Source organism: Crassostrea angulata, chromosome 6 (assembly GCF_025612915.1).
Source record: "Crassostrea angulata isolate pt1a10 chromosome 6, ASM2561291v2, whole genome shotgun sequence".
Classification (NCBI taxonomy): domain Eukaryota; kingdom Metazoa; phylum Mollusca; class Bivalvia; order Ostreida; family Ostreidae; genus Magallana; species Magallana angulata.
In genome coordinates this window covers 3,990,474-4,015,688 of record NC_069116.1, presented here as the reverse complement: position 1 = coordinate 4,015,688, position 25,215 = coordinate 3,990,474, and the positions used below count along the sequence as shown (strand labels likewise).

General features: G+C 34.0%; 1 pseudogene; it reads left to right on the top strand.

The window, feature by feature from the left end:
• The first annotated feature begins 384 nt into the window (after positions 1 to 384).
• On the top strand, positions 385 to 25,124 carry LOC128190819 (GATA zinc finger domain-containing protein 8-like; annotated as a pseudogene).
• The last annotated feature ends 91 nt before the right edge of the window (positions 25,125 to 25,215 follow it).

Sequence of the window (25,215 nt, the reverse complement as noted above, 5' to 3'; positions counted from 1 at the left end):
CATTATACTCACAGTAGCTCTTTAGTCTACAACAAATCAACTATCATGATTCGAGCCATCGTTCTTCTGACTATCTGTGTTGCGACAGTTTACTGCAATGGTTACATAAGTAAAAGTAAGTCTTTATCTCTGTTTATCCTCTATCTCTCTATATTATATGTTATTCTTCCTCATTCTCACCCTCAATCAATTTCTCTTCCCCTCTCTCTGTCTCTCTGTCTATCTCTCTCTGATTTTCAAAGTATGATTTTAATTTTTCAGCGGGTGGTGGTCACATCGGCGGGGACCGAATTGGAGGTGGACGTCTTGGAAGTCTTGGGGGAAGTTTAGTTAGTATCATTGGTGGTGGCAGCCAGTGGTCCGATTCCTGGCAGTCTGGTAGCTATGGAAGTCTTGGGGGGCGTATTGGAGGTGGTCGTGGAGGTCACAGAAGAATCATTGGAGGAGGTCACGGTGGGATTATTGGAGGGGGTCAAGGACGGATTATTGGAAGAGGTCAAGGAGGGATTATTGGAGGAGGTTATGGAGGAATCATTAGAGGAGGCCGCGGTGGGATTATTGGAGGAGGTTATGGAGGAAATGGATGCGGAACTTACGCATGTGGTGGACGTAAATAGGTACATTTATAGTTATTTTAAGTCTTTTTTTCTTATATTTTAAAGAAGTTTTAAATTAAATATTATTATTTATTACATACTTAGTAATAAATACAGATTTTTGGCATATGTGATACAAATGACATCACACAACTCGTATCGGCCTTTGAAGCTGATACAGGTTATCAGTTCTAGGGCTGATACGGATCCGTATTACACTTGTCTGCTTTTTTTTTTTTTGTTTCGGCATTTGTGCATTTTTACAGACAATAAATAAAACAGTTGTTAGTCAACATTTGAAAGTGCAGTTGAAACTTTAAAAGCTAGCAAATGTTTCTGAGCAGTTATCTTTTAAAATCTAAGGAAATTCAGGTTCTGCAGCTACATTTTTGTTCAAACAATTAGATCTCATATTTTTATTTATTACATGTATATGTACAGACTACTTTAACATAATATTTGAAATCAATTTCTTCAGTTTGATTGTTTTTTTTTAGTTTTATTACTAAATTTGTAATAAATATAATAATAAATACCCTTTTTCCATATCACAGCCTTTATCAGCCCTCGTCCAATATCATCCCTCGGGCCTTCGGTCCGTGGGCTAATATTGGAGTCTCGAGCTGATACAGGCTGTGGTATTGAAAATGGTATGTACATGTATTATTTTCTATGTATATAATATTTGCAATTGATCTGAATACCATATGTACATGTATGAAAATTCATCTCTTTATTTATTTTTTTTAATTTACAGGACTATTTAAGGATGGCATTATTACATGCACCGAGAGTATTATTGTAACCAATTATTTAGTTTTGAAATAAATAATTGATAACCGCAAAATAGCATTAGTTTTGTTCAAATCTGTTTCCAAGGAATGTCTTCCACAGGGCCGCATGCTGACTGACGTTTTTCATACTAATTGTTAGACCATAATTAATCACCTAATTGTCTACGAAAGTTTTTGTTTTTTCCGATTCTACAAAGAGCACACAGCGGGTGTGACCGGTCGGCAGAGGATGTTTACTCCTCTATAGCACTTGATCATACCTCCTCTATCTTTTTAGAGGTCATTTTTGCTCTACTTTGAATTTGTATTTTGTTTTATGGATTTTTTTTAATAGTTGACAGTTTGTTATTGTCATTTTTCATTATAAAGATAGTTGTGTCCAGTTTAATGATGAAATACATTTATAAGTGCATTTAGACGCCCCTTTCCTTCTACACGAGTAAAAGTTTGTTTAAGAGAGATGTCGTCGGAAACGTTGCCACAGTCATGGCATTCCAAATACATGCATTTTAAATGTATATTTTTTTATACGAAAAAAAAAAATATTGGTGAAAATCACACTACAAAAATCTAATTTACAGAATCACTCCGTTATTTTAGTTTAGAGGGCAAGTCGAACCCCCGCTGTCATTGGACAGGGAGTTCAAAATATCATTGCTGCGACATCTATTGATTGAACCCCACTTTAATTTCAATTCTATTGGAGAGGGGATACAAAGTATAATGGCCGCAGAATTTTGACCCCCACTTACCATTTCAAATTTCCTTGTGAGAGGGGGTTCAAAATATTATGGCTGCGATACTTTGAATCCCCTACCTTATTTAAATTGCTATTGGAGAGGGGTGCGAAATATTATGGCTGCTATATTTTGAACCCCCTCTCTTCACTTTTCAATTCCAATGGAAGATAGACTTATCAATATTATGGCTGCGTTATCCCCCCTCTAATTTTGAGTGCTATTGTAGGGGGCACAAAATATTAGGTTGCTATATTTTGAACCCCGCTCTAGCTCTTATTGCTATTGGGGAGGGATGCAAAAAGATATGGCCGCGATATATTTAACCCTCTACCTACATTGTATTTCCAATTCCCATTGGAGAAGGAGCTCAAAATATTATGGCTCCGATATTTTGAACCCCTTATTTTATGTTAATCGCTTTTGGATAGGGGTAAAATATTATGTCGCGATATTTTGACCCCTACCTAATTCCAATTCCCATAAGAAGGGGGGGGGGTGTCAAAATATTATGGCTGCTAAATTTTGAACCCCCTTTGATTTCCAATTCCCATTGAAGATGGGGCTCAAACAATTATGGCCACGATATTTTGACCCCCCTTCTCTAATTTTCATTGCTATTGGAGAGGGGATACAAAATATTTTTGCTGCAAGATTTTGAATCCTTCTCCTACATGTATTTTTAATTCATTCTGGAGTGGGAGTTCAAAAAACTTATGGCTGCAATTTATTGAACCCTCTTCATTATATAGATTTCCATTGGAGAGAGGGGTTGAAATATTATAGTTGCGATATTCTGAACCCATCCCACCCCCTCATTTTTATTGCCTTTGGAGAGGGGGTGCAATATGTCATGGCTACGATTTATTGAACCCATAGCTACATGTATTTCCTATTCTAATTGTGAGGAGGTTCAAAATATAATGGTCGCGATATTTTGAACTCCATCTCAAGTGGGAATTGAAAATAAGAAGGGGAGGGGTAACAAATCGCACTAATAGTATTTTGAACCCCCTTTCCAAAGGGAATTGAAAATAGGACGGGGGTTCAATAAATCGCAGTCTTAATACATAAATTTTGAACCTCCTCTCATATGGGAATTGGTAATAGCTAGAGGTTCAATATATCGCAGCTATACCATTTTGAACTCCCTCTCCAACAGATATGAAAATTAGAGTGGGGGATTGTACGAAAGCCGAGACGGATCATTCGAGATTCGAGATTCGAGATTCTAAATACGAGATTCGAAATACGAGATTCGAGATTCGAAATTCGAGATTCTATATCTAAATTAACCAATCAAATCAAGGATCTGAAAATATGTATCCTAGCGACATCAAACTGTTCTAAATAAAAATCATATGTACCTGCTCTTATATACAAATAAATGCTATGTTCACTTCCCCCTACCTAACTAAATAATTATTTGTATTTACTTTTACACAGAATATCTAAGTAGACTAGTAATAATGCAGTGTGCTTCGCGGATATAAGTGATTTTGTTTGCCCTGGTGCATTTCCACCTGATGCGTTTGAACTCTAAGGTATTTCACCACCAGTAATAGTTTAAAACCCGGGTTTATTCACCCCTTTTGTGTAAAAATGCGGTTATGGTAGAGAACTTCATAAGCGTAGCTCATTTTTTCTGTAGGGGGTCGTAGGCCAATTTTAAAAATTTTTACTATGTAAATTTAATAAGCTCCAATTTTCCCGAGGAGGGGGTCCAGATCCCCTGACCCACTCCTTTCTAGATCCCCGCATGAAGATTAGTACATGTATCTAAATAATCTAAATATGAATAATCTGTCCTGTTTCACTAATAAATATAAGCATTACTTATCGTTTTTATGTATGCATAAAGTGATACACTAGTACTATGATTATAAACAAATCATTGAGATACTATCACATCCATCCTCACAATGTCAGGGGTCCTGAGTCCACTCGTGTCCGTGGGACCCCGTCCCAATTTTTTTTCCTTTTCCTCAGTAAACAACTTATTATGAGTCTTACTTTTGGAATTGTTTTCAATATAGAAGGATACCTACTCTCTACAATTAAAGGTAGGGATGATAGGGTGCCAATTTGTTCACATTGCCGATTTCTTGTGCAGAGAACAGTAAAACCCTTTATTTGATTGTGCATGAATATTTCAAAATTAATTGTTGTACATATATTTTGTTATAATTCATTCATTGATATATCAACAAGAAAGAATAAAAGCATATGTTTCACAGCCAAGTTAAGTTTCTCTGTAGTTTCCTACCCCCCTACTCCCCACCGCACCAAAATTGACAATAATTACATATAAGTCATACAAATGTTTACTTTTTTTGTAAGTAAATCTCTAAAGATGTAAATAAGCACTGCAAACAAAGATGTGTGTATTTAATATACTACTACATTACACTTAGCCAGATAAAATGTAATCAGGATGAAGCTACAAGGGGTGAGTGGTGCAAATTTACCAATTTGTCGCCATACACACAGAACACCAAATAAAGAAACTGTGAGTGGTGTGTGGAATGCATAAAAGATGGCGGCAAATAATCTCAAATAATCAGTGCAAAAACCGACAAATAGGCTGTTATTTGTTACATATCCTGCAAAAACATTGATGAAAAATGTTATCGTCCCATAACATAGCCGATTAAGTTAATGTGTACATACGGTCAACGTATATGTAATTCTAATATACAAGAAGGCGGACGTATCAGGCGGGGATCCAGAAAATTAAATTTCAAAATGATCGGTTGAATTACATTTAATGCTTTGAAAATTGTTTTAAACTATCGCACGGGTCAAAATGCGTGATAGAAGCTATGTACAGTGTAATTGGGAACTTTCATTTTATATCAATATGTAGTATTACCTATTATAACAAATGAGAGTATAGCACAACTACCACAAGCAATACATGTCCTTTACCGGCACCACGTCCCTCCCCATAAAAAAATCAAAGGCCGGAACGGCCACAAAGGCGTCAAGCTGACATTTTCTTTTATATAGAATGATATCAATAATTTGAAATTCTGTACTAATATATATAGTCGTTTATCAAATAATATTAGAATAAAAAAGGAAATGAATTACGTTTTGTGCTGTTTCAAAAACAATAATCAGTATATTTCGTTATAAAATATGTAGTGATGAGTTTATAATACAATAACTTATCATGGTTACAAAAATCGAAGAAATTTCAAAGTTAAAAAAAATTATTATTTTCTTTCTGCTTTAAAAAGTCTTTGCACATTTCACAGGCTCATAATTTGAATATATTAACAGTGTGTCCCTAATTATAATAATAAAACATACTTTTATTTATTTCAATTCCCGTTTGAAACAAGATTACCTATGCTATGGTTGTTTACAAACAAATCCACAACACGTGCTATCTAAAAAGCTCGACCAAACCAACTGCATTATATTTCTATCGGGCACAGTCTCCAATCAAAATGTAAGCGATAAACTTAAATAATATTTTAGTGAATGTTTACATTGCACCTTATTGTATTTATCCGCCATTTCTTGATTAAGCAAATTTATACTAATGCAATGAGTTGTCAATAACCAGGGAGGCAAAGTTGGGTTTCTTGTACACAATTTAGTTGAATAAAAGGAATACAAATCTTGTAATACGTTTAATACTTCAAGGAACTTATTTTTTATGCGCATCAAAAAGGCGGTGCAATGCATGAATTTTTGGACGATTGCCAATCCAGACGATCGCTAGAAGGCTGCATAGCATTAGCTCGACGCCTTAAAAATGAAACAATTGTCGTTTTATTTGCTAAAATGTGTGTGGTTCAAGATTTTTCTAAAGGACATACTCGATTAGAATTGAAAAAAGAGTCGTACGTTTAAAACAAGTTTTGTCAAAACTTTTAGATTCATTTGGTTATATTTTGGTCCATTTGGGTAAATATATGCACCAGCGCAGCTCTAATTTATATATAATCAGGCCATAAATATTTTCAAAAATTAATAGCTTTAAATCCAGTGGATGAAAGAAAAGGAAAGCAAGTCGAACTCGATGAGTGCTAATACCTGTGTTGAATGAATGGTACAGTAGGATATGCGCAAAAAGGTCCCGTCTACTCTTTCCTACCCTATAATTATTGGAATATTAAATCCGATTATAAGAGTCAAACTAGAGCAGAGCTCGTGGCAAAGCCACGAGTAGGTCTTCCGTTGTTGCTGCGAGTTGAAAATGTATGTGATATGGTGTCAATAATTTATAATGACTAAACTTTCAGTTCTGCTTTTGTTATAAAAATGTGTTGTGATTGAAAGCCTGTATATAAAACGTGTTTTGAAAAAGAAAGAAAGAAAATGTTTTAGGAAAACTATCTGTCGAACACAGTTTATGTAATCGTTTCAAACATTCTTTAAAAAATGAGATGTTTAATGGCGAGTTAAATTTTCGGAGGGTAGCAAGCATTGTTACATGTACTCATGAATCATGTGAGGAATTGTGTTTTTGGGAGTTGATTTTAATAAACTCTCCTATGCAGTTACTCTAGCATACCGAAACTGAAACTGTGTTTGCACCTAAGCACAAATCATCGCCGCTGACAAGACTTAGTTCTTGAAAATAATGAAGTATTTTTTTAAAGGAAACTTTTTTTTTATAAATACCTTGGAAATAGTCAGATTTTAAATGGTATGAACAATTTGAAGTTTTTTTAGTCCTGTGTATTCTTTTGCCAGAGTTCAATATATAGTCTCGTTCAACCATCGGCTGTCTCCTTACATCTCCGGCAAGTAGAGAGTCAGTCTATATTTAGAGGTCGCATCATCAAGCTATCATGTGACCTGGTATCTCTTACTTGTCGGAGATTAATGGAGACAGCCAAGCATCTGGTTGAACGAGACTAGAGTTCATTATTGGTTGGATCCATACAATTTTTGAAATATTTGGAATACCAAAACATAGTTTGATGAAATCAATTCTATTTTAAAATAGTACACAACATGATTCATTAGAGGTTTTCTCAAAATTCTAGTCGGAACAGTCAGAGAATTCATATTATAAAAATGTGCATAATTCAAATGCAGATTATAAACTACTTGCCAAGCAAACTAGCATATCGTTGATTTTAAAATAAATAATATTCGATAAAATCAACTCTCGTCAGTACATCAGTACTTTGATTTAAAAACCGAACCCGCCTACAAAACACGTAACCTTTTCTCTAAGATAACTTCTTTATTTAAAAATATTTCTAAATTTTCGAAAACTATGTGCAAGTTTAGAATTGTTGCGTGATGACAAAATTTACAGACCCTGAAACTTACTACTACACCAAAAAACGTGCGACTTACTTGCGAGAAACGTTTCGTGTAAACCGTTAAGCGTTTCGTGTGATTGTGAAGCGTTTCGTGTAAACCGTTTAGCGTTTCGGGCAAAGCGTGTAAATCAGATTTCATTCGGAACTCACTGACACTTCAATTCACTTTCAATTGATGAAAGGGAATATATCCAAGATATCTTCATTGAACAATTTTCACTCATAAAATTTCACAGGAACGAAAACAATTTTTTTTACGGAGATTTATAATGGGAAATGTTTACATCTTTTCTCCGTTCGGAAGTACTCGGGATACCTCGCGCAATATTTAAACGTTATCATCCGGGCTTATTAATGGCTGATGCAATGCAAAATCCCCGTAGACTTTCAATATTGGGATGTGTATTGAAACCTGAAGCGAAAGAGGGGGCGTTTCAACACATATAATCTGGACGAACGTAGTTTTAGCACAAAGGTATTTACTATTATTGAAATATCAAGCAAAAAGTGGTGGAAGAAAAAACTCGGGACATAGTATATCTTATAAATTTATGAAACTTTGAAGTGTTTTGAAATTCTTTAACCAGGGAACAACGATGTCTATATATAGATCAGTAATAGGATAAGGTAATGTCAAACATCGAAGACTGTACGAATATTTAAGAAACTGTTTTTATTACAAGTGTTACCGTTAATAATTAAATCAAAGTTTGCCGAATCTTCCTGTAATTAAACAAAGGTTGTAAATTTACTTTGTATAAAATCTTTCTTCATGGTTACTCAGTGTGAAACATTCTTTACCTTAGACGTTTTACTTTTCCACTAAGCATCCGCCTTCGTTGCCTTTCCTTTACACTACATCTAAATTCATCATGTTCATAAGTGATTATTCGTTCGCATTTTAAAATATTTAATGTCAGTATTCTCGGACTCCATGCTAGGAAATTTAGTTGAATATAAGCTACGTCATTCTTATCCATGTGCATGTTGTCGACGGCGCGCGGCCAAAGAAATTTTCACAATCGTTCTTTAAAGAGCTTTAAAGTTATACAATATAGGATATACATGTAATTTTTATATACAGACCTTAATTAATTTGTTTGCAAGTTTATAACTAATGATTATTCCTTTATCGGCACCACTTATAATTTACTCAACTCTAACTCTAACTCTCTCTCTCTCTCTCTCTCTCTCTCTCTCTCTCTCTCTCTCTCTCTCTCTCTCTCTCTCTCTCTCTTCTTTCTCTCATTCAAGTCACGAGCGGCAATGTCTTAACTCCGCCCAGCTACGATCTGATTGGACAAAGGTCAGTGAAAACATTAGGTAGAAACTTTTCTGGAGTAAACCCCTATTTAACGCTTCAATGTAGTTCGCTGTAACTTAAACGATCATGTTTTGATAAGCATATATATTTTTTTATTTATTCACATCGATAACTCTTACTGAGACCATTCGACTTTGTACAAACAGCACACATAACCTCGGACATCGGGTGTCTCCTGCACCTGGCTGAACCTGTCAATCAACCTCTGTGTATTTGTTTTCATTGGATGGTCAAGCGTCTCTTTCTTTGTCAATAGCCAATCGAAAATTAATGACTTCAAGGTAATCGGAATCAGTATTTGATGAAGCATACAATTCAAATGACAAAAATTTTATTAATTATCTGAAAATTATTTAAACCACTGTTAATGGAAAACAAAGAGTCTTAGAAGTAATTAATACACAGGGATTTGCCTACAATGTACACAGTCATGCAATTACTAGTAATTATTATGGGAATCTTTACGCATGGTACCTAATTCGAACAGATTATAATAATCTATACACTGTACGCCGTTACACATGTACGAAGCGCCGGTAATATATACGAATATTGAGTCAAAAATTTAAATCATTTTTATTTCTTGTTCTTTTCAATACAATGTGAAATTACTTTCAGAAAAAAATTCCGAAATACTAATTACAACTTTCTTTTTTGTGTAATCATTTGAATTTTTTCTGGGTTCATGTATATATGTGTACAGAACATACTTATTTACGCGCGAATGACACGACATAGGAAAAAAAATAATCGGTTGTTCGTAGAACATTTTTATCTTACGAATGTGACTAATTTAATTTTAAATATTTTTCAACATTATCAATGTAAATAATATCAGGTGTATTTACTGTTTGTGTTTTTACATCGTAATCTTTGAAACCAATAAAAATACTAATGTTAGCAGAAAAATCAAATCTCGCCGAATACTGAAATACCGATTTCAGTTAGCAATCATACGGATTTTATTTTTGGTATTGACTATTGAGTTACGGTAACTTTTTTCTGGATGATTTTATTATTTATTATTTATGTAAAAGCACCATTCCAACAGTTACTCAATTATATAACAATTGATGATCTGGGGCTATATATGTTCCGAGCTGTGTGCGCTGAAGCGACACAAGATTCTCGGTCGCATGTGGCGATTGAATTTACACAGACTGACCGAATAAACAAACGGGTGGGAATATGAAACAAAATGTTACACATGAGAAGAAGCCACCAAAAATGATTTTCGATAGATCTTGATATCGTTTTGACAATTAAAAAAGTCCAGCGCGAGCTCCTGTCAGCGGGGCGGGGGGGGGGGGGGGGGGGGCAGCAATGAGTTCGCTTCTACAAAGAAACGAACGACCATGTAGAAAAACTACAGAAGTGATTAATATGTGACCGATAGAATCTAATCTAAAGTTGTTTAAAATTCATGTGAATTTTTTTTAAAAAAATCATCGAATGCCTCAATTCAGGACATTTTTTATCGTGCTAGCACCTACTGCAAACATGTTACATGGAACTTTGATTATAATTTGATTTTTAAACTACCTGTTTATCTTTTCATCTTAAACGAATATAATAGTTGAAAAAATAATAAAATATAGTTGTGTCCGTGCAAAATATGAAACATGAACGCGCGATAAGGTACATGTAGAAGAACACGAACCGACCCCGGATTACTTGGCGCCGGTTCTCCTCAGCCATGTGCGAGGGATGATCATCATTTAAAGGTTTACTATTTGTGTGTGTGTGGGGGGGGGGGGGGGTTGATTCAAAACATTATTTGTGCAGTTTCTAAAATATTTTACATAAACAAACTAACCATTAATTTATGTCTTAAATGTACGATGTTTACGATTTGGAGTAATATCGCTCATTAATATTCATTTACACTCAAATGTTCAATTGAATAAATACAAGATGGACACACTTTTATTGGATTAAATTAAAACAGTTCCTGTTTTTACGGCTATATTAACTCAAACACGTTCATATGCATGTAAGTGTGCGTCGCAGTGTGAGAATTTTGTGTATTAAAACCCGCTTAATAACCGCTAGGTAGTGCAGCCGTGGCTGATCTCATCGGCCGTTGGCGAAGGATATATTACGTAAAGGTATATGTACAACGCACAGACAGGCACAGTTCAGAACCCAGGAAGATTTGAAAAGTTTGCAGTATAATGAACATACTCTATCAAATAAAAGTTATTTATTTTAAACTTAAAACCCACAATTGATCTGTGTCTATTATTGCTTTAGATTGAGAGTGACATTGCTTTTATTAATTAACTGAACGATTTCTTAATTGACACCCAATCGTTTAATCCATAAAAAAATTATGTGTAATCAAAACGAAACCTATTATCGAGTTCGCGGCTAAATAAACTCATACATGTATATGAGAGACACAGCTCTCGTGTATTAGATAACCGCTGACCGCTACAGCCGCGAGCATGGTGACCGATTTTCTCGGCCGCGGGCGAGGGAGAGCTTACGTAATGGTACACACACACACAGCTCTGATTCAAGGTAGATTTTAAATGCATGGAGTTAATAAATAAAATGTAATGCATATAGTTTTTTAATTCCATATTTTGTGGTTAAATAGAAAAGAAAAAGAATGTTTTGTTTTCCAATTCCCGTTTTTAATGATTGTGCACTATAAGAACTTAACAACAATGACTTAAACTCCTTAAAAAAGCATGTACTCCAACAAAAACAAATTTCTTATAAATTAATGCCTCCTGTATAAACCAGCATACTTTCTGCGGCAACTTTATGCCAGTTGTACGCACAAAGACTTTCGTTAACTTGTCTAATGAAAACAGGTACATGTCAACATGTAAAGCTTTTTACACTCATACTACACAAATCACTTACAAAATAATATTGTTACGACCTTTATGAGATCCCAACAAACAACTTTTCCAGCGACATCCATATCAAAATCCTAACCGTTTTTGAGTTATTAAGCAAAAACTTTTAGGGGCTATTGGCCCTTAATTTAAGGGGCCAGCCCTTTTTTATTGGTGTTAAATGAAAGCCCTTGATATTCTGCACAACTTTTATTCTACATGTCTTAACAAAATATTTTTCGTTAAAAAGATATAAAGGAAAATATGTCTAAATTTTTGCACTTTTTGGAATCCTGTTTTTTGACCCCCTACCTTTTCCTAAATAAGGAACGTAATCCAAAAACAAAAACCGATGTATACAACTTCAATGTCTTTGTTATTCAAATTCGTTGGATTCCCATTCCCTGCTATTATAGTCTCGGAGCCTTTGTCTGGAAACCAAAGGCCCTAAAAAAAATTAAAAGGGGAATAACTCGTTAACGGAAAGGGAATTATAACTTCTATGAATTGATGAAGATAGTGTTTTGTAAAGTCCATTAGCCCTGAAAATTTAAGCAAAATCCGTTCAGAAATGAGCACGATATGAAGCCTCAAAGTTCGCGTCTAGGAAGAAAAAAAAAAAAAGAAAAATAAGAATAATCTTAACCCGCACAATAATAGAAAGGTCTTCCGTTGGAAACGGAAGACCTTAATTAAAAATCAGGTACGGATATGTACCTGATTATCAAAAGTAAAACTACTCATAATTTATCTACAGTGCATCGTTTTGGAGCTACACAGAAAGTTTTATATTAATTTGCCGAGCCAAATAAAAAAACCCATGGAAAACGAAGAGAAAACAAAGTGGGGACAGAATAACTGACAAATTAATTAGGACTATATAGCCGCCCCCCCCCCCCCCCCCCCCCCCCCCTTCTTGAAATGTATATACTGAAAACAGATTATTGGCGTATAACATCCGCACACAATTTAAAGAAAATTTCATGTTTTTTTTTATCATTTTCGCTAGCTAATGTAAGACATCACAAAGAGAGAGAGAGAGAGAGAGAGAGAGAGAGAGAGAGAGAGAGAGAGAGAGAGTCGATGTAAATCACAGGTGCGCTAACACCGTTAGAATTAAAGCTTGCTAGTTGGTCTGCCCTACCCTAGGTACCTCCTCTCTTTTCTCGTTTTAGAGGCTTAATTATTGTCTATATATGCTTGTAACAAATCAAATCAATTTCAAATTCTAAATCAAACTGAATTTGACACTACAAAACTCTCTCTGTGTCTGTCTGTCTGTCTGTTTGTCTCTCTCTCTCTCTCTCTCTCTCTCTCTCTCTCTCTCTCTCTTCTCTCTCTCTCATTTCGACAATGGCATTGCCATACCCTACAATACACTATTCTTATCTGGATTTTTGTCTTTGAGGTTGTAAATCATTATATCTTCTATGGTTTAAAACTTTATCATAACCTATATTTTGACATGTTGATTATTTTTTTGAGTTTCGTTTCATAGCTAAAACATTTAGATTAAACAGATCTTTCTTCGCGAGCCAATTTTTACACAGTTGGGGCGAATACACTTCGGGTTAAATTGTTCGGGGGGGGGGGGGGGGATACATAGAGGGCAAACAAAACCACTTAGATTGGCAAAGCTAACAGTGTTATTTCTAATTTAATTGTTTATACTGTGTGGGGTCAATTCATCAATGTTAATTTAACCATTTTATAACCACAATATAAGAGCTATTAAGACATTTATTTGTAGGAAAGAGCATGTACGAATGATCTTCATTTAGAACAGTTTGATGTTGCTATGATACAGGTTTCAGATCCATGATTTGATTGGTTAATTTAGATATTGAATCTCGAATTTCGAATCTCGAATCTCGTATTTCGAATCTCGTATTTCGAATCTCGAATCTCGAATGATCCTTCTCGGCTTTCGTAGGATTGGGTTAAAATATCGCGGCCATAATTATAAGGGTATGGGTTTCAATATATCGCAGCGATATTTTGAACCCGTGGTCAATATATCACGGGGTTCAAAATACTATATGACATTGGCACTCTCATACATGTATACAAATTAAGTATTACAATATATATGCGACTATACCACGCATGAGTAACAACCTGGGCTCATTTTTTTTTTCAGATTAAAAAAAAAATCTACAGTTTTTCTTTCATGCATTCTTTTTTCAAAGATTGAAATATTCAGAGTAAATAAAAATAATAAAAACGTATGGTGATAAAAACATAAAATCAAAAAGAATTAAAAACGAAGACCTTAACTCATGCACATGCTAACAAAAAAGGTTTCGTACCCCGATTGTCTTGATTTTTTCATTAACAAATCATAAAATAATTGTAAGAACAAACTTCAAGAAGATTTTTTTTTAATTTGTCAAAATATTTTTTAAAGCCCACTTTCATTATTTTCAGCGTATTCAAACATCGTTATACAATTATACATGTACCTGCCTCGAAGTTAGAGTAAACCTTTTTACTAGTATTAGCCAAAATCACGCGTTATCCTTGTATGTAAAGTATGTTTCAAATGGAAAGTTCGTACATCATTTGCCTTGGCAATATCATCCAAATACATGTATCTATAAATAAATAAATAAATAAATAAATAAATAACTGCGTTGCCTACATTATACATACACTTTATAAAACATAATAAAACCTTTCTTTTAAGTACGTTGGATCCTGCGATCAAAAGTCTCTAAGTTTTTTTCTAAAGTATTTTTTTAATATCTACACACATATCTAAACCAAAATTCAAAACAAATTTTTGGGGTCTATATGCTTCTTTCGGTGCTACGGTGTATTTAATATGACCTTTCTGCACTGAAAGTGCAAATTGCACATAAATCGCTTTTCCCTCTATAATTTTTTATCGAAATGAACCATGGTATCAAATACAAATTTACATTATTAAGAATTAATAAAATGAAAATTATCATAATGAAAAAGTTTGCAATTTCTTCATCTTATTTATATTTTGACCTTTTTGCACTGAAAAAATACTATATTTATTCATAAACGATTCAACATGCAATTAAGTAATTTAAAAGTCTCAAACTTTTTCTCAAATTATGACAGACTTGTCAAAACAAACTTAAATATTCAGAAAATAAAACCAAAAGTATGGGTCTATAATGTAAATTTTGAGATATGGCATGAAATAATCTAATTTTAGGAGAAAATTGGAGTTTATTTTTTCTTTAATTTTCTGAAATATCACTTAAACATGCCAATATATGTCGATAGAAATATTGAAATATGGTTGAAATGTGTTTTTTGAAACAATACGAAGATAACCCAATGCATAAACTATCTGAAAATTTGGTCTGCACGGAAAATAAGAAAGCTCAAATTAGGGTACTCTAAAACAACTGAGTTATGAAAAATGTTCATTTTCTTCTTAAAATCCTTCCGCAACAAAATATAGTCCCTTACTACACTTTCTAAATATGGATTTTTTCTTCACTATTTTATTCAATAGAGTTTATTTGGCATTGTAAAAAAGGAATTTACAAGTAGAATTCAGATATGACACAGAATTTCCAGACTAGAGGTGACACAAAATGGCTACCCAAAATCAGAGGATCGAACCTCTTTAAAGATATCCAATGTTGATGTAAAATCGGATCAAGGTGTATGAAATTATGACAATATATGTACCGCAAAACTCGTTTATAGCCAATTTCCAGAGTGCATAGAAAAAAATTCGTTATAGCCGTGATTATACGGTTATAGCAAATTCGTAAGAAATCTTATACCGAATTTGTTATAAATATTTAGCTTCAAACTATCGTAAATCATAAAATCAACAGTAATGTCATATACAAAAAATATTAATATAACCTACCTCTCTTCATTTAAAAAAAAATATGTATAAAATATAAGTTTAAGTATTTTTATATGCATCTTAAAGTTTCATAAGTCTTCAATGAATTTGTAATGGAAAATATTTGTTATATAATTGATAAAATATGTTAAAATTTTGCCAGCGAGGGTCTGAAAATTATTTTGTTATAGCCGTAAATTCGTTATAACCATGTTTGTTATATGCTGCAATTTTCCATAGGTTAAAATAAGAAACTTATTTTGACATGATATAAAAGGTTTGATTATTTAAATGCCGTATGTTTCTGTGCGATCAGAAATTCATACGTTTTGTGATTATAAATACTGAAAAAAAAATAAAATTCTTTTGCTGTTGATGCTCATAAAAGTAAATATTCCAGTGGCTCTACCTTTGATTTGCAAAGTATAAGCAATTGAAAGTGACTAGTGACAATTTAAAATCATATGGTTGGCTCTTGATTTAAGTGGTGTTTGCTTGGACAAGATTCTTATAATTTGTGACAGGTGATGACTGTCACATACTTTTCTTTGTCCTTTTCTTCAAATAAATTGCACCCAGTCTCAGTTCTATGTGTAATGTGTACTGTCTCAGTTCTATGTGTAATGTGTGTACTGTCTCAGTTCTATGTGTAATATGTGAACTGTCTCAGTTCTATGTGTAATGTGTGTACTGTCTCAGTTCTATGTGTAATGTGTGCACTGTGTCAGTTCTATGTGTAATGTGTGTACTGTCTCAGTTCTATGTGTAATGTGTGTACTGTCTCAGTTCTATGTGTAATATGTGAACTGTCTCAGTTCTATGTGTAATGTGTGTACTGTCTCAGTTCTATGTGTAATGTGTGCACTGTCTCAGTTATATCTGTAATGTGTGTCCTGTCTCAGTTCTATGTGTAATGTGTGTACTGTCTCAGTTCTGTGTGTAATGTGTGAACTGTCTCAGTTCTATGTGTAATGTGTGTACTGTCTCAGTTCTATGTGTAATGTGTGTACTGTCTCAGTTCTATGTGTAGTGTGTGTACTGTCTTAGTTCTATGTGTAATGTGTATACTACCTCAGTTCTATGTTTAATGTACACTGTCTCTGTTCTATGTGTAGTCTGTGAACTGTCTCAGTTCTATGTGTAATGTGTGTCCTGTCTCAGTTGTATGTGTAATGTGTGTACTGTCTCAGATCTATGTGTAATGTGTGTACTGTCTCAGTTGTTTGTGTAATGTGTGTACTGTCTCTCTTCTATGTGTAATCTGTGAACTGTCTCAGTTTTATGTGTAATATGTGTACTGTCTCAGTTCTAAGTGTAATGTGTGTCCTGTCTCAGTTGTATATGTAATGTGTGTACTGTCTCAGTTCTATGTGTAATGTGTGAACTGTCTCAGTTCTATGTGTAATGTGTGTACTGTCTCAGTTCTATGTGTAATGTGTGTACTGTCTCAGTTCTATGTGTGATGTGTACTGTCTCAGTTCTATGTGAAATGTGTGTACTGTCTCAGTTCTATGTGTAATATGTGAGCTGTCTCAGTTCTATGTGTAATGTGTGCACTGTGTCAGTTCTATGTGTAGTCTGTGAACTGTCTCAGTTCTATGTGTAATGTGTGTACGGTCTCATTTCTATGTGTAATGTGTGTACTGTCTCAGTTCTATGTGTTATGTGTTTACTTTCTCTGATCCATGTGTAATGTGTGTACTGTCTCAGTTCTACGTGTAGTGTTTGTACTGTCTCAGTTCTATGAGAAATATGTGTACTGTTTCAGTTCTTTGTGTAATGTGTGTACTATCTCAGTTCTATGTGTAGTATGTGCACTGTCTCAGTTCTATGTGTAATGTGTGTACTGTCTCAGTTCTATGTGTAGTGTATGTACTGTCTTAGTTTTATGTGTAATGTGTGTATTGTGTCAGTTCTATGTGTAATGTTTGTACTGTCTCAGTTCTATGTGTAATGTGTGAACTGTCTCAGTTGTATGTGTAATATGTGTACTGTCTCAGTTCTTTGTGTAATGTAAGTACTGAGTCAGTTTTATGTGTAATATGTGAACTGTCTCAGTTCTTTGTGTAATGTGGGAACTGTTCAGCTGTATGTGTAATGTGTGTACTGTCTCAGTTCTATGTGTAATGTGTGAGCTGTCTTAGTTCTGTGTGTTTTGTGTGAACTGTCTCAGTACCATGGGTAATGTGTGTACTGTCTCAGTTCTATGTGTAATGTGTGAGCTGTCTCAGTTCTATGTGTAATGTGTGTACTGTCTCAGTTCTATGTGTAATAGTGAACTTTCTCAGTTCTATGTGTAATGTGTGTACTGTCTCAGTTCTATGTGTAGTATGTACTGTCTCAGTTCTTTGTGTAATGTGTGTAATGTCTCAGTTCTATATGTAGTATGTACTGTCTCAGTTCTTTGTGTAATGTGTGTACTGTCTCAGTTCTATGTGTAATGTGTGTACTGTCGCAGTTCTATGTGTAATGTGTGAACTGTCTCAGTTCTATGTGTAATGTGTGTACTGTCTCAGTTCTATGTGTAATGTGTGTACTGTCGCAGTTCTATGTGTAATGTGTGAACTGTCTCAGTTCTATGTGTAATGTGTGTACTGTCTCAGTTCTATGTGTAATGTGTGTACTGTCTCAGTTCTATGTGTAATGTGTGTACAGTCTCAGTTCTATGTGTAATGTGTGTACTGTCTTAGTTCTATGTGTAATGTGTGTACCGTCTCAGTTCTATGTGTAATGTGTGTACTGTCTCAGTTCTATGTGTAATGTGTGTACTGTCTTAGTTCTATGTGTAATGTGTGTACAGTCTCAGTTCTATGTGTAATGTGTGTACTGTCTCAGTTCTATGTGTAATGTGTGTACTGTCTCAGTTCTATGTGTAATGTGTGTACTGTCTTAGTTCTATGTGTAATGTGTGTACTGTCTCAGTTCTATGTGTAATGTGTGTACTGTCTCAGTTCTATGTGTAATGTGTGTACAGTCTCAGTTCTATGTGTAATGTGTGTACTGTCTTAGTTCTATGTGTAATGTGTGTACTGTCTCAGTTCTATGTGTAATGTGTGTACTGTCTCAGTTTTATGTGTAATGTGTGTACTGTCTTAGTTCTATGTGTAATGTGTGAACTGTCACAGTTCTATGTGTAATGTGTGTACTGTCTTAGTTCTATGTGTAATGTGTGTACTGTCTTAGTTCTATGTGTAATGTGTGTACTGTCTCAGTTCTATGTGTAATGTGTGTACTGTTTTAGTTCTATGTGTAATGTGTGTACTGTCTTAGTTCTATGTGTAATGTGTGTACTGTCTCAGTTCTATGTGTAATGTGTGTACTGTCTCAGTTCTATGTGTAATGTGTGTACTGTCTCAGTTCTATGTGTAATGTGTGTACTGTCTTAGTTCTATGTGTAATGTGTGAACTGTCACAGTTCTATGTGTAATGTGTGTACTGTCTTAGTTCTATGTGTAATGTGTGTACTGTCTCAGTTCTATGTGTAATGTGTGTACTGTCTTAGTTCTATGTGTACTGTGTGTACTGTCTGAGTTCTATGTGTAATGTGTGAACTGTCTCAGTTCTATGTGTACTGTGTGTACTGTCTTAGTTCTATGTGTAATGTGTGTACTGTCTCAGTTCAATGTGTTGTAGTGTGTTAGTGTCTCAGTTTAATGTGTAATTTGTGAACTGTCTCAGTTCTATGTGTAATGTGTGTACTGTCTCAGTTCTATGTGTAATGTGTGTACTGTCTCAGTTCTATGTGTAATGTGTGTACTGTCTTAGCTCTATGTGTAATGTGTGAACTGTCACAGTTCTATGTGTAATGTGTGTACTGTCTTAGTACTATGTGTAATGTGTGTACTGTCTTAGTTCTATGTGTAATGTGTGTACTGTCTTAGTTCTATGTGTAATGTGTGTACTGTCTCAGTTCTATGTGTAATGTGTGTACTGTCTTAGTTATATGTGTAATGTGTGTACTGTCTTAGTTCTATGTGTAATGTGTGTACTGTCTTAGTTCTATGTGTAATGTGTGTACTGTCTTAGTTCTATGTGTAATGTGTGTACTGTCTTAGTTCTATGTGTAATGTGTGTACTGTCTCAGTTCTATGTGTAATGTGTGTACTGTCTTAGTTCTATGTGTAATGTGTGTACTGTCTTAGTTCTATGTGTAATGTGTGTACTGTCTTAGTTCTATGTGTAATGTGTGTACTGTCTCAGTTCTATGTGTAATGTGTGTACTGTCTCAGTTCTATGTGTAATGTGTGTACTGTCTTAGTTCTATGTGTAATGTGTGAACTGTGACAGTTCTATGTGTAATGTGTGTACTGTCTTAGTTCTATGTGTAATGTGTGTACTGTCTCAGTTCTATGTGTAATGTGTGTACTGTCTTAGTTCTATGTGTAATGTGTGTACTGTCTCAGTTCTATGTGTAATGTGTGAACTGTCTCAGTTCTATGTGTACTGTGTGTACTGTCTTAGTTCTATGTGTAATGTGTGTACTGTCTCAGTTCTATGTGTTGTAGTGTGTTAGTGTCTCAGTTTAATGTGTAATGTGTGAACTGTCTCAGTTCTATGTGTAATGTGTGTACTGTCTCAGTTCTATGTGTAATGTGTGTACTGTCTCAGTTCTATGTGTAATGTGTGTACTGTCTTAGTTCTATGTGTAATGTGTGAACTGTCACAGTTCTATGTGTAATGTGTGTACTGTCTTAGTTCTATGTGTAATGTGTGTACTGTCTTAGTTCTATGTGTAATGTGTGTACTGTCTTAGTTCTATGTGTAATGTGTGAACTGTCACAGTTCTATGTGTAATGTGTGTACTGTCTTAGTTCTATGTGTAATGTGTGTACTGTCTCAGTTCTATGTGTAATGTGTGTACTGTCTTAGTTCTATGTGTAATGTGTGTACTGTCTTAGTTCTATGTGTAATGTGTGAACTGTCACAGTTCTATGTGTAATTTGTGTACTGTCTTAATTCTATGTGTAATGTGTGAACTGTCACAGATCTATGTGTAATGTGTGAACTGTCTTAGTTCTATGTGTAATGTGTGTACTGTCTTAGTTCTATGTGTAATGTGTGTACTGTCTTAGTTCTATGTGTAATGTGTGTACTGTCTTAGTTCTATGTGTAATGTGTGTACTGTCTTAGTTCTATGTGTAATGTGTGAACTGTCACAGTTCTATGTGTAATGTGTGTACTGTCTTAGTTCTATGTGTAATGTGTGTACTGTCTTAGTTCTATGTGTAATGTGTGAACTGTCACAGTTCTATGTGTAATGTGTGTACTGTCTTAGTTCTATGTGTAATGTGTGTACTGTCTTAGTTCTATGTGTAATGTGTGAACTGTCACAGTTCTATGTGTAATGTGTGTACTGTCTTAGTTTTATGTGTAATGTGTGAACTGTCACAGTTCTATGTGTAATGTGTGAATTGTCTCAGTTCTATGTGTAATGTGTGTACTGTCTCAGTTCTATGTGTAATGTGTGTACTGTCTTAGTTCTATGTGTAATGTGTGAACTGTCACAGTTCTATGTGTAATGTGTGTACTGTCTTAGTTCTATGTGTAATGTGTGTACTGTCTTAGTTCTATGTGTAATGTGTGAACTGTCACAGTTCTATGTGTAATGTGTGTACTGTCTTAGTTCTATGTGTAATGTGTGAACTGTCACAGTTCTATGTGTAATGTGTGTACTGTCTTAGTTCTAGGTGTAATGTGTGAACTGTCACAGTTCTATGTGTAATGTGTGTACTGTCTTAGTTCTATGTGTAATGTGTGAACTGTCACAGTTCTATGTGTAATGTGTGGACTGCGAAGTCCTGTGTTGAGTCCTATTTGATGTTTTCTTTAAAATTGTCTTAAGGTGTCTGGGTATTGCTTCTTTGTATAGTAAATAGGATGCTGTTTTTCAAGATATGCCGATAATGTATATTCCCGGGTCAGGGTCTTAGCAAAAAAAGAGAAAAGGGCTTCCAAATACATACGATTTTAAGATTTAAACATTTTTTTCTAAAGAAAAACGATTTATACAGAGTTTATAGATAGGTTAATATTAGCTGTTCGAGAGAGTTGTAGGATGTGTGTTTGGTGCCCCATGTTGACACTAAAACTCTTATAACAAATATTGTGAATGAAAGAATAGGCTGATAGAATGATGTGTATAAGGTTGGGAAAATAGGTTTTCATGAGTAACTACCAATTTCTATTATAATTACGTATTTTAGATGCCTAATTATGGAATTCTTAGAAAAGGTCATATCAATCAATCAATCCTGAATTCATTTTAACTGCAATGTGCACTATCTACTCAATGATATTATAAAATCAATTTATCTGGTAGTTTTTGTCTGCCTAAATACTTTTCGAAAAGCACACCCTGACTTGATTCTTACAAAGTATATTGCAAAAAAGAAAGAAATATAAAAAGAAAATAAATCATAATACACATTTGACAGAAAAATGAAAGTCTACCCCCCCCCCAAAAAAAAACAAAAAAAAAAAAACTAAATCCTAAATTGCAATGTTGTTATCCTAATGCCAAAAAAAAAAAATAAAATAATATATATTCGAGGGAAATAATCAGTGGCTTTAATTTTTATGACACGACTGAACTTGATTCTCCCTGTTGTTTTGATTGACATGAGAAAAACCCAATAGTTTACACATGTTGTCGGTACGGTTGTTTTAACAGTTTGGTTAATAGAATAGTGTTTTTTGGTATTTTTCTCGGCAATGAAAGATAGTATTGTCGTTTCAGTTTACTTTTTATTAAACAGATGATGCTAAACTGCTATATATGGAACTTATGATGTATGATTCAACACGATTCCTACCAATTAAAAGAAAAATATCAATTTACCTTATAAATGTACTTTAAAACAAAATGACATGCGAAATTTATACGCAATTAGACTTTGGTAGCAACATTCTCATCCTATTTTGAAACGTTATTATAACAACCCCTAGCCCGGCGGATCTATTTATAGGACTGTCCTGAAAACATGTCACCATAAACAAGGAAGTGGTAAGGAATTATCGCTGATTGTTTTGTATGTCTTTGCAATGTTGTCTGTCAAACTAATGACCAAATGATTCTACAAACGATAACAATTTCCTTATATCTATGATGCGTTGAACATAACATTTCCTTATCGTTTTTTTTCTCTAAAAATTGTGTATGAGCATCACGTGTATGTTCATGAACTAGATACGTCCCTTGTATTTAAAAAAAAATAATGCTTTTAGTTTTCACAGAAAAATCTGTTTATTTTAACTTAAAATGATATTCGAATTGTTTATTTCACCACTAATGTAATATTTATCATCTTGATTAACATTTTTTTCATATTGATCACCATGGTTAACAGAATTTTCTTATCTTATACTCGTCTTATGGAAATCAAAATTTCATTTGATACTCCGTAAAGACTTTTTTGTATTGTTTTAGGCATTCAATTATTATTTAAGAAATGATTAGGTCCTTCCCAAAATAACAATTCAGTGCCTGATTTATTTCATTTTAACTTCATGTCTTGACTGTAATTATCTATTAAGTTCTAATTATTTGAGCAACCACAACTGGTGTTTCCTTTTGACTTATCTATTAAACAGCGACCAGCTTTTTTATATAAACTCATAGTTTAAACTTTGACCCACCCCCCCCGATTGTCGTTGTGGTGTTTTCAATACGTACCTTGCCACACATACTTTACAAACAAAAAGGATATGAAATGTTAATATTAAAGAAAGATTATAAAATAACATTTTATTTGAACTATAACATAATGAACCAACATATACTTTAATATTTTTTAGTTATTTGAATACAAAATACTCAACATTATTTCTGTTAATAGCTCTCAATATTAAGTACTAGTCATATGTAATGCTTTTGTAAGCAAAAGATTGAGTTCATATGTACCTACAAAGCCAAACTATTTCATACTAAGTATTTTACCGAGCTTACTTATAACGAAATTAATCAAAATATATTTAAAACTATATATTGCAGATTTTGCAGAGCATGCTCTTGCTGTATGATTCTGCATAAAATAATACTTATTCAAAGTCTTGAATTATAAACGTACAAAGTCGTACATAAGGACCAAAACAAAACAAAACGCTTTCGTAAAAACTTGAAATGATCATGTACGCGGGAATTGTCTCAATTCTACACCCAAAGTATAGGACAGCATGAAAGACATTGAACTTCAAAGGAGTAAATTAATGTTTGATCATAGCCAGATTGTGTTTCTGGTTATCATGTGCAATAGAAATGTTTACATGATTTAACTATATTAATTTTACAGCTTTCTTTCAATTCTATTTGTCCGTTGTATGTTTCTCTTTAATGTTACATGATGTTTAACACAATTGGCGAGAAAACTATCCCTTTATAAGGCACCTACGGTCAAAGCAACAACTCAAGGTTCCCCCTGGATTTCTTTGTGTGTGTGTTTACTGCTTGTTCGACAAAATGATGTTGCAATTGCTCTGCTGTTTGGTACTTTTGTTTGGAAATTCAGTAGCCCAGTCTAATGGTAAGATTTTATTTTTCATTATGACTATAGATAAAGAAGGAAAGTAGATTCATCCTTATAATAATAACTGTATCATTGTATAGAGATATATACCTTTTTTTTTTTTTTTTTTACATATTTGCAATCTCAGGCCAAATCGGTTAATATTGTTCTTCAACATTTGACGTAAATGATCGTACATACTCCTATGATTTAATGGATTTTTACAGTTTTCATTATTTCTAAACATTTTTGAAATCTTTTCTCGTCAACACGTTTTATTCATTTGAAGTTAAATCATATCTAAGTATTTACTTTTACCATCGTTTTTCCTAGTAAAAAAAACATATAAGACATTCAGTGTACTTTGCCTGTGTTTGCATTGGAAGTGTGCGACATAAACATCTTAAAATTATCCTGTTAATCGTCAGCCTTTTAACATCCTGATCATCGCTGTTCCTATAAATCAACGGATTCCCACGTTATTCATTTCTTTTCTACAAAGTATGATGCTTTTAGACAGACGATGCACAACCAAAAAAGTCCTTTATATTTAGATGTACACAAAATAACTCTTTTTTTCTTCGATTGAACGTAGGAAACAACGTCCTAAACGGGTTAAACAACAATGGTCCGAACGATAATTGGCTAAATAGATTGAACAACAATGGAGTGAATCTGTTTAACAATGCCAACAATGGAATAAATTGGCTGGACAACAATGGGATGAATGGATTTAATTGGAGGAATGGATTAAACAATGGATTGAACAACAACGGAATAAATTGGTTTAACAACGGAAATAATGGAATAAACTGGTCCGGCAACAATGGTTTAAATGGGTTCAACTGGAGGAACGGGAACAACAATAACAATGGATTCAACAGCGAGTTTAATAATTGGCCAAACTGGATGAACAACAACATGAACTGGGCGTCCACCGGCTCAAATGGCTTTAATGGTTTGAATGGAAACTTGGCCAATATGATGGGTGGCAGTGGGTCTCTGATTGGTGGTTCCAACAGGGGTGGCCGAGCAATGTACGGTTAATAAGGAACGAATGGCCCGATGCAGCTAGAAGTGTTTCGCCTTACGTATCTAATTCTTTATACTTAATATTTTGATATAAAATGTGTATGTTTGTATTGACTGCCGCACAAGTTTTTAAAAAAGAAATTAAAGAGAGTCAATTTTTGTTTGATAAATTTCTTTGGAAAAAAAATCTACTGCACCTTATCGGACTATGCGAACAAATGTTTAATCATCGATATGAGTGTTGATAAAA